The following is a 10,657-nucleotide window of genomic DNA, read 5'->3' as shown; positions in this document are numbered from 1 at the left end:
TTCTTGACTCAATCGATTTGCAATCATTTGAAAATTGCGAAGGATGTTTATTAGGCAAGATGATTAAGTAGCCATTCTCCAAATTAAGAGAAAGGGAAGGTGACTTGTTGGGCCTAATACACACCGATGTATGTGGACCAATGAGCTCCACCACAAGAAACGGACATCGATATTTTATCACCTTCACGGACTACTATAGTAGATATAGCTATGTCTACCTTATGTCGAATAAATCTGAATCATTTGAAATGTTCAAAGAATTTCAGAGTGAAGTTGAAAATCAGCTTGGCAAGAAAATCAACGCCCTTCGATCAGATCGAGGTAGTGAATACTTGATCCAAGAATTCGATGACCATCTAAAAGAAAAGGATATACTTTCATAATTGACCCTCTAGGGACTCCTCAATGGAACGGAGTATCCAAAAGGAGAAATCGAACCTTGTTGGACATGGTACGATCAACAACGGATCTTAGTGATCTTCCTATCTCTTTCTGGGGACACGCACTTCTAACTGCGGCACTAACACTGAATCTTGCTCCATCAAAAGTTGTAGAAATGACTTCATAAGAGTTATGGACGAAGAAACCTCCTAGGTTGTCTTTTCTAAAGATTTGGGGATGCGAAGCATATGTCAAGAAATTGATTTCTAACAAACTTTATCCCAAATCTGACAAGGTTTACTTTGTGGGCTACCCAGAAGAAACCAAAGGGTATTACTTCTACAATAAATCCGAGAACAAAGTGTTTGTTTCTCGCGATGGTGTCTTTTTAGAGAGGGAACACCTTTCCAAAATGAAAAGTGGGAGGAAAATCGAATTCGATGAAGTTCGAGAGGACGAGCAACAAATTTGGATTGACAGTCAAAGTGCTCAAACATCATCTGTTAACGCTGGTTAAATTGTGCAAAGTCAAACCGACAATGCAAATTCTCTGTCCATTACCCAGCGTAGGTCGTAGAGACCGAGGTCTCAACCTGATAGGTATCTTGGTATTGTATTAACCGAGAATCAGGACATCCTGGTGATGGATGAAGATGAACCGGCAACCTACAAGCAAGCGATGGCGAGCACCGACTCTGCTACATGGCAAGAGGCCATGAGATCTTAAATGAATTCCATGTTTGAAAATCAAGTCTTGGACTTAGTTGACATACCCGAGGGTTACACACCTATCGGATGTAAGTGGATTTTCAAATTGAAAACCAATAAAGATGGAAATGTATTCATTTACAAAGCTAGTTTGGTAGCAAAAGGTTACAGGCGAATTCATGGTATTGATTATGATAAAACCTTTTCTCCGATCGTAATGCTTAAATCCGTTCGGATCCTCCTAGCGATTGCTGCATATTACAATTATGAAATATGACAGATGGACGTCAAAACCGCCTTCCTCAATGGGATTTTGGAAGAAAATGTGTAAATGACACAGCCTGAAGTTTTTGTCGACCAAAACAATACTGGGAAGGTGTGTAAGCTTAAAAATTCCATATACGGGCTAAAGCAAGCTAGCAAAAGTTGGAATCTATGATTCGATGAAACCATCAGTAAGTTTGGTTTTATCAAGAATCTAGATGAATCTTGTGTTTAAAAGAAGGTCAGTAAGAGTGACCTTCCTAGTCTTATATGTCGATGACATATTGCTCAATGGAAATAGCATTCCGATGTGGGAGTCTGTAAAGGCTTGGCTTGTAAAATGTTTTTCAATGAAAGACTTGGGAGAGGCTCAGTACATATTGGGCATCAAGATCTATAGGGATAGATAAAAAATAATGATTGGATTGAGCTAGAGTACTTATATTGATAAGGTACTGGTACGATTCAGGATGGAAGAGGCCAAGAGAGGTCACTTGCCCATATCACATGGCATAACCTTGAGCAAGAAGCAGTGTTCAAAGACACCTGATGAACGAGAAAGGATGAATGAGACTCCATATGCTTCTCTAATTGGATCAATCATGTATGCCATGATATGTACTAGGCCATATGTATCGTATGCCTTCAGTGCTACGAGCCGATACCAATCAGACCCAGGAGAGGCGCATTGGATAGGTTGTTGAAGATTAGACCTGAAAAGGAACAACGATAAATTCCTAGTGTATAGTGGCTCAGAAGAATTAGTTGTTGAAGGTTGTACCAACGCAAGCTTCCAGATAGACAAAGACGATTTCAAATCACAGTCTTGTTAGGTGTAGTTGTCTACATGGAGGAGCGTTTAGTTGGAAGAGTGCCAAGCAGAGCACAACTACAAATTCTACAACTAAAGCTGAATACTTGGCAGCTGCTGAAGCTGCGAAGGAGGCTGTTTGGATTCGTATGTTCGTTGGTGAACTTCATGTAGTACCCTCTATCAAGGGTCCAATAGCCCTCTATTGTGACAACAATGGAGCTATTGCTCGGGTCAGAGAACCAAGGGAACATTAGAAGGTCAAACATGTCAAGCGGCGATTTCACATGATAAGAGAATGGAAATCAAAGGGTGAAATCAGAGTTTGCAAAGTTGGAACAGATGACAATGTAGCTGATCCACTTACTAAACCTTTGCCTCAAGTGAAGCACAACAAGCACGTTGAGGCAATGGGAATCAGGAATGTTGGAGATTGGCTTTGAATTCCCTGTTTAGTGTTTTAATTAATTTTGAACATTTTAATGTAAGAACCTAAGATGAACCATTCAAGCTTTTAAGTAATTTAAATTTCATGCAACTTTATCACTCCGTTTTCTATTTAATTGTGGTTTAGGATTAAATAATGAGTCCATTCGATTATGAGAAACACCTATTAAGTGAACATTGAATATTATAACCGAAAATTATCCCTAATGGAGGTCATTTAAATCATGGACGATTAATGACCGCTTGAGATTAGTGCGTAGTTTGATTTATAGCACTATTTCTTGTGCTACAAGGACATGATTGTCATGAATCATTTGCACATGTATTGGTTTAGAACCATACTGGATCGACCTATGAGAATACTTTAAGAGATTTAAAAATCGTCATAAGTATACTTCTCATTATGGCTATAGGAACCTCTTTCCTCGACCATGAGTATTGTGAGTTCTCTTGTTTAAGTACTAGTCTGTTTTGATGTTAGTCAAACGTCTGTCGTACATGGAGATTATAATGGCAACACTCAGGTAGCCACATCCTCTTTGTAACAGAAGCTACATTACAAGACTGGGAATGTCCCCCTACTAATAATAGGGAAGATGTCTTTGTTGTTTACAAGGCCTCTCGAAGAGCGAGACTGAAAAAATGCATGGCCGTGCTCGGATGCATTTTAGAAATCATTTGTTTGTTGATAGTCGGACTCGGATATCGAGAAACACTTTTGGACGTAATAAGGATGACGAATAAATCTTACCTTATAGTTCATGAAGAGACATTAAGTGACATAAGAAAAAAGGCTATACACTAAAAGCGCACTTGTCCGGAAGGACAAGTGGGAAATTGATAGGAATGGTGTCCTTTGAACAAGTGTATTGTTCGAGTAGAGGGTTCGAAATTATTAGAAAGCTAATTATTCAGTAAGGTTAAGTGATCGGAATGCCTAGGTGGAGACAGCTATCGATCAGTAATATTAATGTATAATTAATATTATAGCTTAATCTTGATTGAACCCTTCTAATCACACCCAAGCAACTAACGATCCGACGCGACGAATTTATTCGGAAGGAATAAATGAGTCGCTCGAGTAATTAATATTTAGACATCGGAAATCGAGCTTGTAGCATCGAAATCGAGCGTCGTAAGTCGAGTCGAATTTATTAAAGATGAGACGGTAAAATCGGTAATTAATCAACAATTTACCAAAATACCTCTAGCGTCGAAATGCCCCGAGCAAACCGAGTGCTAGGGGCAAAATGTGCTTAGAGCACATAACTGGCATGCACCACGTCACGCGCATAGCAGCAGCAGCCCGCTAGCATGTGTTAATTTGCTTTGCACTCATAGGAAGTGAGAATTGACGTATACGATTAGGGACAAATAAAGTAGGGAGCCGCCAACAAGTTTTTAAGGAACTTGTAAACCGTTCACAAATCATAAAAGGCAACCACGAATAAAGGGACAACGATAGGCAACAACGATTGACCCGTGAAGGTTACACCCCATTCATAGTCCATGAGATTACTAACTCCATATGGTGTGGAACCACGACAGGAGGATCGGGGATGATGGTACGCAGTGGGTCATGGAGTCACATTTGCCCGTATTGGCCTCTACTCGATTCTTATAGTGAAAAGTGTTTCCTGCGATCTCAGAGGCATGCAAACAAAGGTTCAATTTGCTCCAAACTATTATTATGCTAAATTGGTTGAATATTAATGTGACATATAATTCTAATTTTTAGTGATCACTTGTTTAAAAACAAGATTAAAAAGGAACCTAAACCGGTCGTCCAAATTATCTTATTAGGCATTATTTTCAATTACATATTCCCTTTAAACATGCAATATGATGATCAATAAATATATAATAGAGTAAACATTAATATTGGAAGCAATTTAACAATAATAACGTTAGTCAAATCAAATAATAACAAACCCTATTCATGATACTAGCAATATAAAAATAAGTAATTAAAATAATTAATTACTCACATTCCGTGCGTTCCTTTAAAATGAAAATTAAATTAAATAAAATTAAATTAAATTAAAAGTAGAGTTGATTTGGTCCAAACCTTCAGTTATTTATACCTTTCACGCCTCGATTTAAGGACGGAACCTCGGATTAAGTATAGACTCCTTGGAGTGCTTAGGGAAGGAATAATGTAATTAGATATACATGTTTAAGGTTTAGAATATGAGAGAGAGAGAAGAGAATAATTTTTGGTGTAGAAGAGAGGAACGAGAGAATGATTTAATGCCCCGAACAGTAGAAAAGAGGGGGGTATTTATAGTGAAAATGAGTAGAGGGAACACACGGAACCCTAAAAAGATAAAACCCTAGAAAAGGTTGCCGCGACACGCCAACAGTATGCTGCGACACGGCAAAAAATGCTGTGATACAGGGGAATTTAGTGGGACACGAGAAATATTTGACCTACAGAGGAAAACATGGGAATTTCCCTTGTCATGGCATGAGCACCATGACACGGTTTAATATGCCGTGACTCAGCAAGATTTCCCGTGGCGGGGCACCTGTTACCGTGACACACTGGAATTTATTTTCATTTTCACGTCCAGATTCATTAGCGCGTGAGAAAATGCGCAAAAAAACGGAAAAAGTACCGTGACACGTTGAAAATTTCCGTGTCACGGTACCAAGAACCGTGCCACGTCAGATTTTGCCGTGACACGGCGTCTTTACACTGTGCGCGGTAATTCCAGTTTTTTACGCGCTTTTAAAACCATGATAACATTTGATTCGTAACTCGGAAAAAAGCATATAATATATCGCTGGAAATATTATTAAGCCTACTTTCCAACCCAATTAGAATCAGGTCACAAAAATTTGTAGATTTCATGATATGGCCGTTTTAGTGAAAGGGTGTCAGTTTTAGGCCAAGCTTAGTATTTTGCTCATATCTACGTCGTTATAAATCGGAATCGGGTTGATGATATATTTTTGGAAAGCTTATTTCAAGAACTATCCAAATAAATAATAATTGGATCAAAATTATATGGCCAAAAAATCAGTTTTTATGGGTTTTGTGATGTGGACACGAAAAGAGGAAAACTAGTTATGGTTTAGGGAAATGAGCTAGGAATTGGATTGATTTATGAAATGTATTGAATGGAAACATGGATTTAAGCACTCCAAAGATTAAATACTCAACCCGACCTATAATGGTGGTGAAAGGTTGTTCATCATCGGGTTTGGTTTTAGGGAGACATTTTTAGGTGTCTACAACGTCGTATTTTAGGTTTGTCTCGTAGGAAAAATTGGATAACCTGGTCGTGAACTAAGAAAATAGGGGCACTAGTCAAATTTCCTGACTGCAGCGCCACGGCAGAGCTTGCTATGTCACGGTGCAGGGCATCGTGACACGGTGTCCAGCACCGTGAAACGGTAGATTTTGCCGTGTCGCGATAGTCTTGAAATCTTTCCAGTGGCCTTATTTCTCTTATCGCAGTCAGCTTCCTTCGATTTTTCTGAAAAAATGTGTGTGTTCTACATACGTCTTAGCCCCGGGAGATTTAAGCTCTATTAACCAAAAACGCTCAGGGCAATAAGGGTTTATCCGAGTTATGAAATCCATCGAAACCATGGAGTCGAGTTTGATTTAATCACGAACTTGCAGAGCCGCCCGTTGAAATACACCCTCAAGGGAGGCTTCCTTGCCAACGCGTCCATACTCTTAACCATGGTATCCTTTTGACACCAAATAAACTTGACCATAGTGTAACATAGAACCTGTCCTTAGGTTGTAAACTCTTCTTTGCATCGTTGTGCCTACATGCCCTATGTGTGATCGTTTTGATCTTAACCTTAACAAGTTTTCTTTGTCTATGGTGGTTTATTTTATGACTTACTATTGGCAATGGACCTTACTTAGTAATTAGCGCAAACAATAAAAAAAAAAAGCTGAAAAAAAAAACACAAAACACCTGGAACTGATCACCGCGCCACGGCAATTATTGTTGCGTCACAACAATTATTTCCGTGTCACGGCAGGTTATACCGCGACATGGTACAGTTCGCCGTGTCACGGTGCCTAGAGAATAAGTCCAGTCAGCTTTTATAAAGTCTTCCGTGCTAATTTGGTCCTCGCGTCAGTCATAGCCTTTGCATTTCGACTTTTCTCACATCTCTTTCCATCACCATAGCCTTTGCAGCCTCACCTTAGTATCACTTTCACACACTTCTTTCACACATATATAGACATGTCATCTTTCCCTTAGGAACCCTTTATCATGAAATCTTGTTTCCCTACCGCACATGCTTCATCATCTTTCAAGACAACATTCATTAAAAGAAACATTGTATACTTGCTTAGCTTCCTGACCTGAGCAATGTTTATTGTTTCACGCATCGCATAATATGCTGAGCAACATTTATTTATCAATGATTTGTAATCATACAAAGCATATCATGCTTAGCTCCTTAACCTAAGCAACATTCATTATGAAATAATCACTTCATCTATATACGTGCTTAGCTTCCAGACCTAAGTGACGTTCAAGATCGTTTCTTTACACCACATATGATGCTTAGCTCCATGACCTAAGTTCATTCATTTCTCATGTCACATGGTGTAATTGTCCTTAGCCTCCTGGCCTTAGAACATGCATACATTATTTTTAAGACAAGAAATTCAATCCATACGATTCATTTTGTCTTGCTCAACAAGGAAGTTCAAAAGTTCTTTCCTTTTTCATGTCTTTTCTTTTGAGGAAGTTCATTCATTTCTCATGTCACAAACATTTTTTCATGTCTTTCTATTTAGGGAGAAAGTCGATACCCTCCACTCATGACAAAAATGACGGAATTGCTTTTGCATTTTCGTTTGCTTGTGTATGTGCACATACTCACTCAACACACCTACACACACAATTACAAGTCATACAAATGTCATGTCATGTCAATTCAAGCATGGTCAAGTCAATTGGTCAAGTCAATCACAATATATATGAATCCCTTGACAAATTTATTTTTTCAGGTCTCATTTACACCCCATGTTCCAGGACAAGAGAACCATCTACAGCCCACTTTCGGGGACAAGCGAATCATTTACAGCACACGTTCGGGGATAAGCGAACCAACTACAGCCCATGTTTAGGGACAATCGAACCATCATCATTTTAATAATCATCTCCCAAGCGAAGATGACTTACGGTGCAAGGTTCTCCATACATAGAGACTTGCAATCTCATCATTAGACAAGTTTTTCCTCAAGCCCAATTCCGATTTAAAACGAAGAAGATATGAGCAAAATACTAAACTCGGCCCAAAACCGACAATCTTTCACTAAAACAGACATATCTTAAAATCTACAAATTATTTTGACCTTATTTTTATTGGGTTGGAAAGTAGACTTGATAAGCTTTCCAATGATATATTATATGCCTTATTCTGTGTTACGGATCAAAAGTTATCATAGTTTTAAAAACGCGTAAAAACCTGGAATTACCGCGCATCAGCTAAAATGCCGCGACGCGGCAAGAAATGACGTGGCATGGTGCATAATGCCATGACACGGTACTCTACACCGTGTCACGGTGCATTTTTCGTGTATTTTCCGCATTTCCTCACACATTTCAAATTAAATTACACCATGACACAGTGCCACGTACCGCACCACGATGGACTTTGCCGCGTCACTTTGCCGTGTCACGAAAAAAAACGTACACCGTGACAGGGCGCCACGGTGGACTTTGCCGCGTCATGAGATTTTCTGCCGTGTCACGGTACATGTGCCGCGTCAAGGGATTTTCCCGTGTTTTCTCCGCGTAAAACCTGCACGTGTTTTATCATTTTAGGCAGCTATTGCACCGCGACACGGCATTTTCCACCGTGTCACGGCACATTTTGCCGTGTCGCGGCAACCTCTACCGTGTCACGGTGCCCCAAAACTAGGGTTTCGTGTGTTCCCTCTACTCATTTTCTCTATAAATACCCCTTCCTTTCTACAATTTGGGGCACAAAATCATTCTCTCTTCCTCTCTTCTACACTAAAAAAATCATTCTCCTCTTCTCTCTCTCTCATACTCTAAGCCTTAAACTTATATTCCTATCTACACCGTTCCTTCCTTAAGCACTCCAAGGAGTCCATACTTAACCCGAGATTCCGTCCTTAAACTAAGGCGTAAAAGGTATAATTGACTGAGGGTTTGGACCAAATCAACTCTAATTTTTATTAAATTTAATTGTTTTAATTTGATTTATATTTTTATTGAATTTACTAACAATTTATTCGTGATGTAGCAATTTTAAAGGAACGCGCGTAATGTGAGTAATCAATTATTTTAATTACTTATTTTATTTTTATATTGCTAGTATCATGATTAGGTTAATTTATATTTTTTATTTTACTAACAATTTATTGTTGAATTGCTTCCAATATTAATGTTTATTATATTGTTATTATGATCACCATATTGCATGTTAAAAGGGAATATGTAATTGAAAATAACGCCTAATAAGATAATTTGGACAACTGGTTTAAGTTCCTTTTTAATCTTGTTGTTTAATCAAGTGATCACGATATTTTAGAATTATGTGCTGCATTAATATTCAACCAATTTAAATTAATAATAGTTTAGAGCAAGTTGAATCTTTGTTTGCATGCCTTTGAGATCGCAGGAATACTTTTCGCTATAAGAATCGAGTAGAGGCCAATACGGGCGAATGTGACTCCATCATTCACTTCATACCATCATCCCCGATCCTCATTTCGTGGTTTCGAACCATATGGAGTTAGTAATCTCATGGATTATGAATGGGGTGTAACCTTTACGGGTCAATCGTTGTTGCCTTTCGTTGTCCCTTATCGTGGTTACAAGTTCTTTAAAAACTTTTTGGCGGCTCCCTAGTTTCCTTGTCCCTAATCGTGTTATGTCAATTCCCACTTCCTATAAGTGCCAAACATATTCACAACAAGCTAACGTAGGCGCGCTTCGAACGACGCCTACAGCCCCACTAGTTGCCATTTTATGGAACCTTTGAGAGATATACATTCCATTCATCCATTCACTATTTGTCAATGGCCCATGCATTTTACAACGATAAACAAGTAACAATGCACAAACATGTGTAAAACTAGTTAAAGTTGTTTAACCGTTATGTAATTAAGCGCAATAAAATTGAAGCTCCCACTAAATTCTGCATCCATCTTAATTAAACCAATTAATTAAGTCGGTAAACTAGCCAAGGGTGGTTTTGCCTTGGTTTGCGTGCCAAATCCTCGGGATTAATTCCGAATTTTGCGTTACTTTATTTAATTAATTCGAAATTAATTTTATAATTAATTTAATGAGCAAAATGAAAAATAACAAGTCCAACTTAATAAATTCATTCAAGTGTACAAAACAAAAATTATTTCCAAGAACTATTCTTTAATAAAATTTGTTCAACTTGATGCAATAAAATGAATAGGGCTATTCTCACTATTAATTTAATTAACTTTAACTTTAAGGGGAGTTGGAATTATGAAGACAAAATTCAAATAAAGATTCCAACTTTAACTTGTGAATCCTTGAAAAATTATAACTTCCAATATGAACATAAATGAAATTTCTATCACAAGATTGAAACTTTATGATTCCAATCAACTTAATAAATGATTAAATTAAAAAGTTCAACAAAAATTCATGGAATTTAGTAACTCTAAGTTCTAACCACTAAAAACAATTAAAGATTGGATCTTTAGTACTTAGAATCCTCAAATAATAAATTTTTCACACTTAATGCAATGATTTTGCAATTATGTGAAAATTTAACCAATCTTTCGAGCACTAATTACTACAAAGTAACCATTCTTAAAGAGATCCAAAATGCAGAAGCATTAAGGAAAGAACCAAATACATAATCACTATAAATATGCCATTAAGATTCAAGGTTAAAAGATTTAAAAAATTTCGTCAAAATCGAAAAACCCTCGAAAAAAGGCATTTCTGGTCAAATTTTGGCTTTTTCACAATTCTGAAAGGGTTAAAAACTTTCCAGAACGCTGTTTCCACCCAAAAATAACTATTTTTGGGCGAAAATCTGGGTTTG

This window comes from Chenopodium album, chromosome 15 (genome assembly GCF_948465745.1).
Source record: "Chenopodium album chromosome 15, dcCheAlbu1.1, whole genome shotgun sequence".
Lineage (NCBI taxonomy): Eukaryota > Viridiplantae > Streptophyta > Magnoliopsida > Caryophyllales > Amaranthaceae > Chenopodium > Chenopodium album.
The sequence above is the reverse complement of the archived record's forward strand: the minus strand, read 5'-3'. Positions refer to the sequence as shown.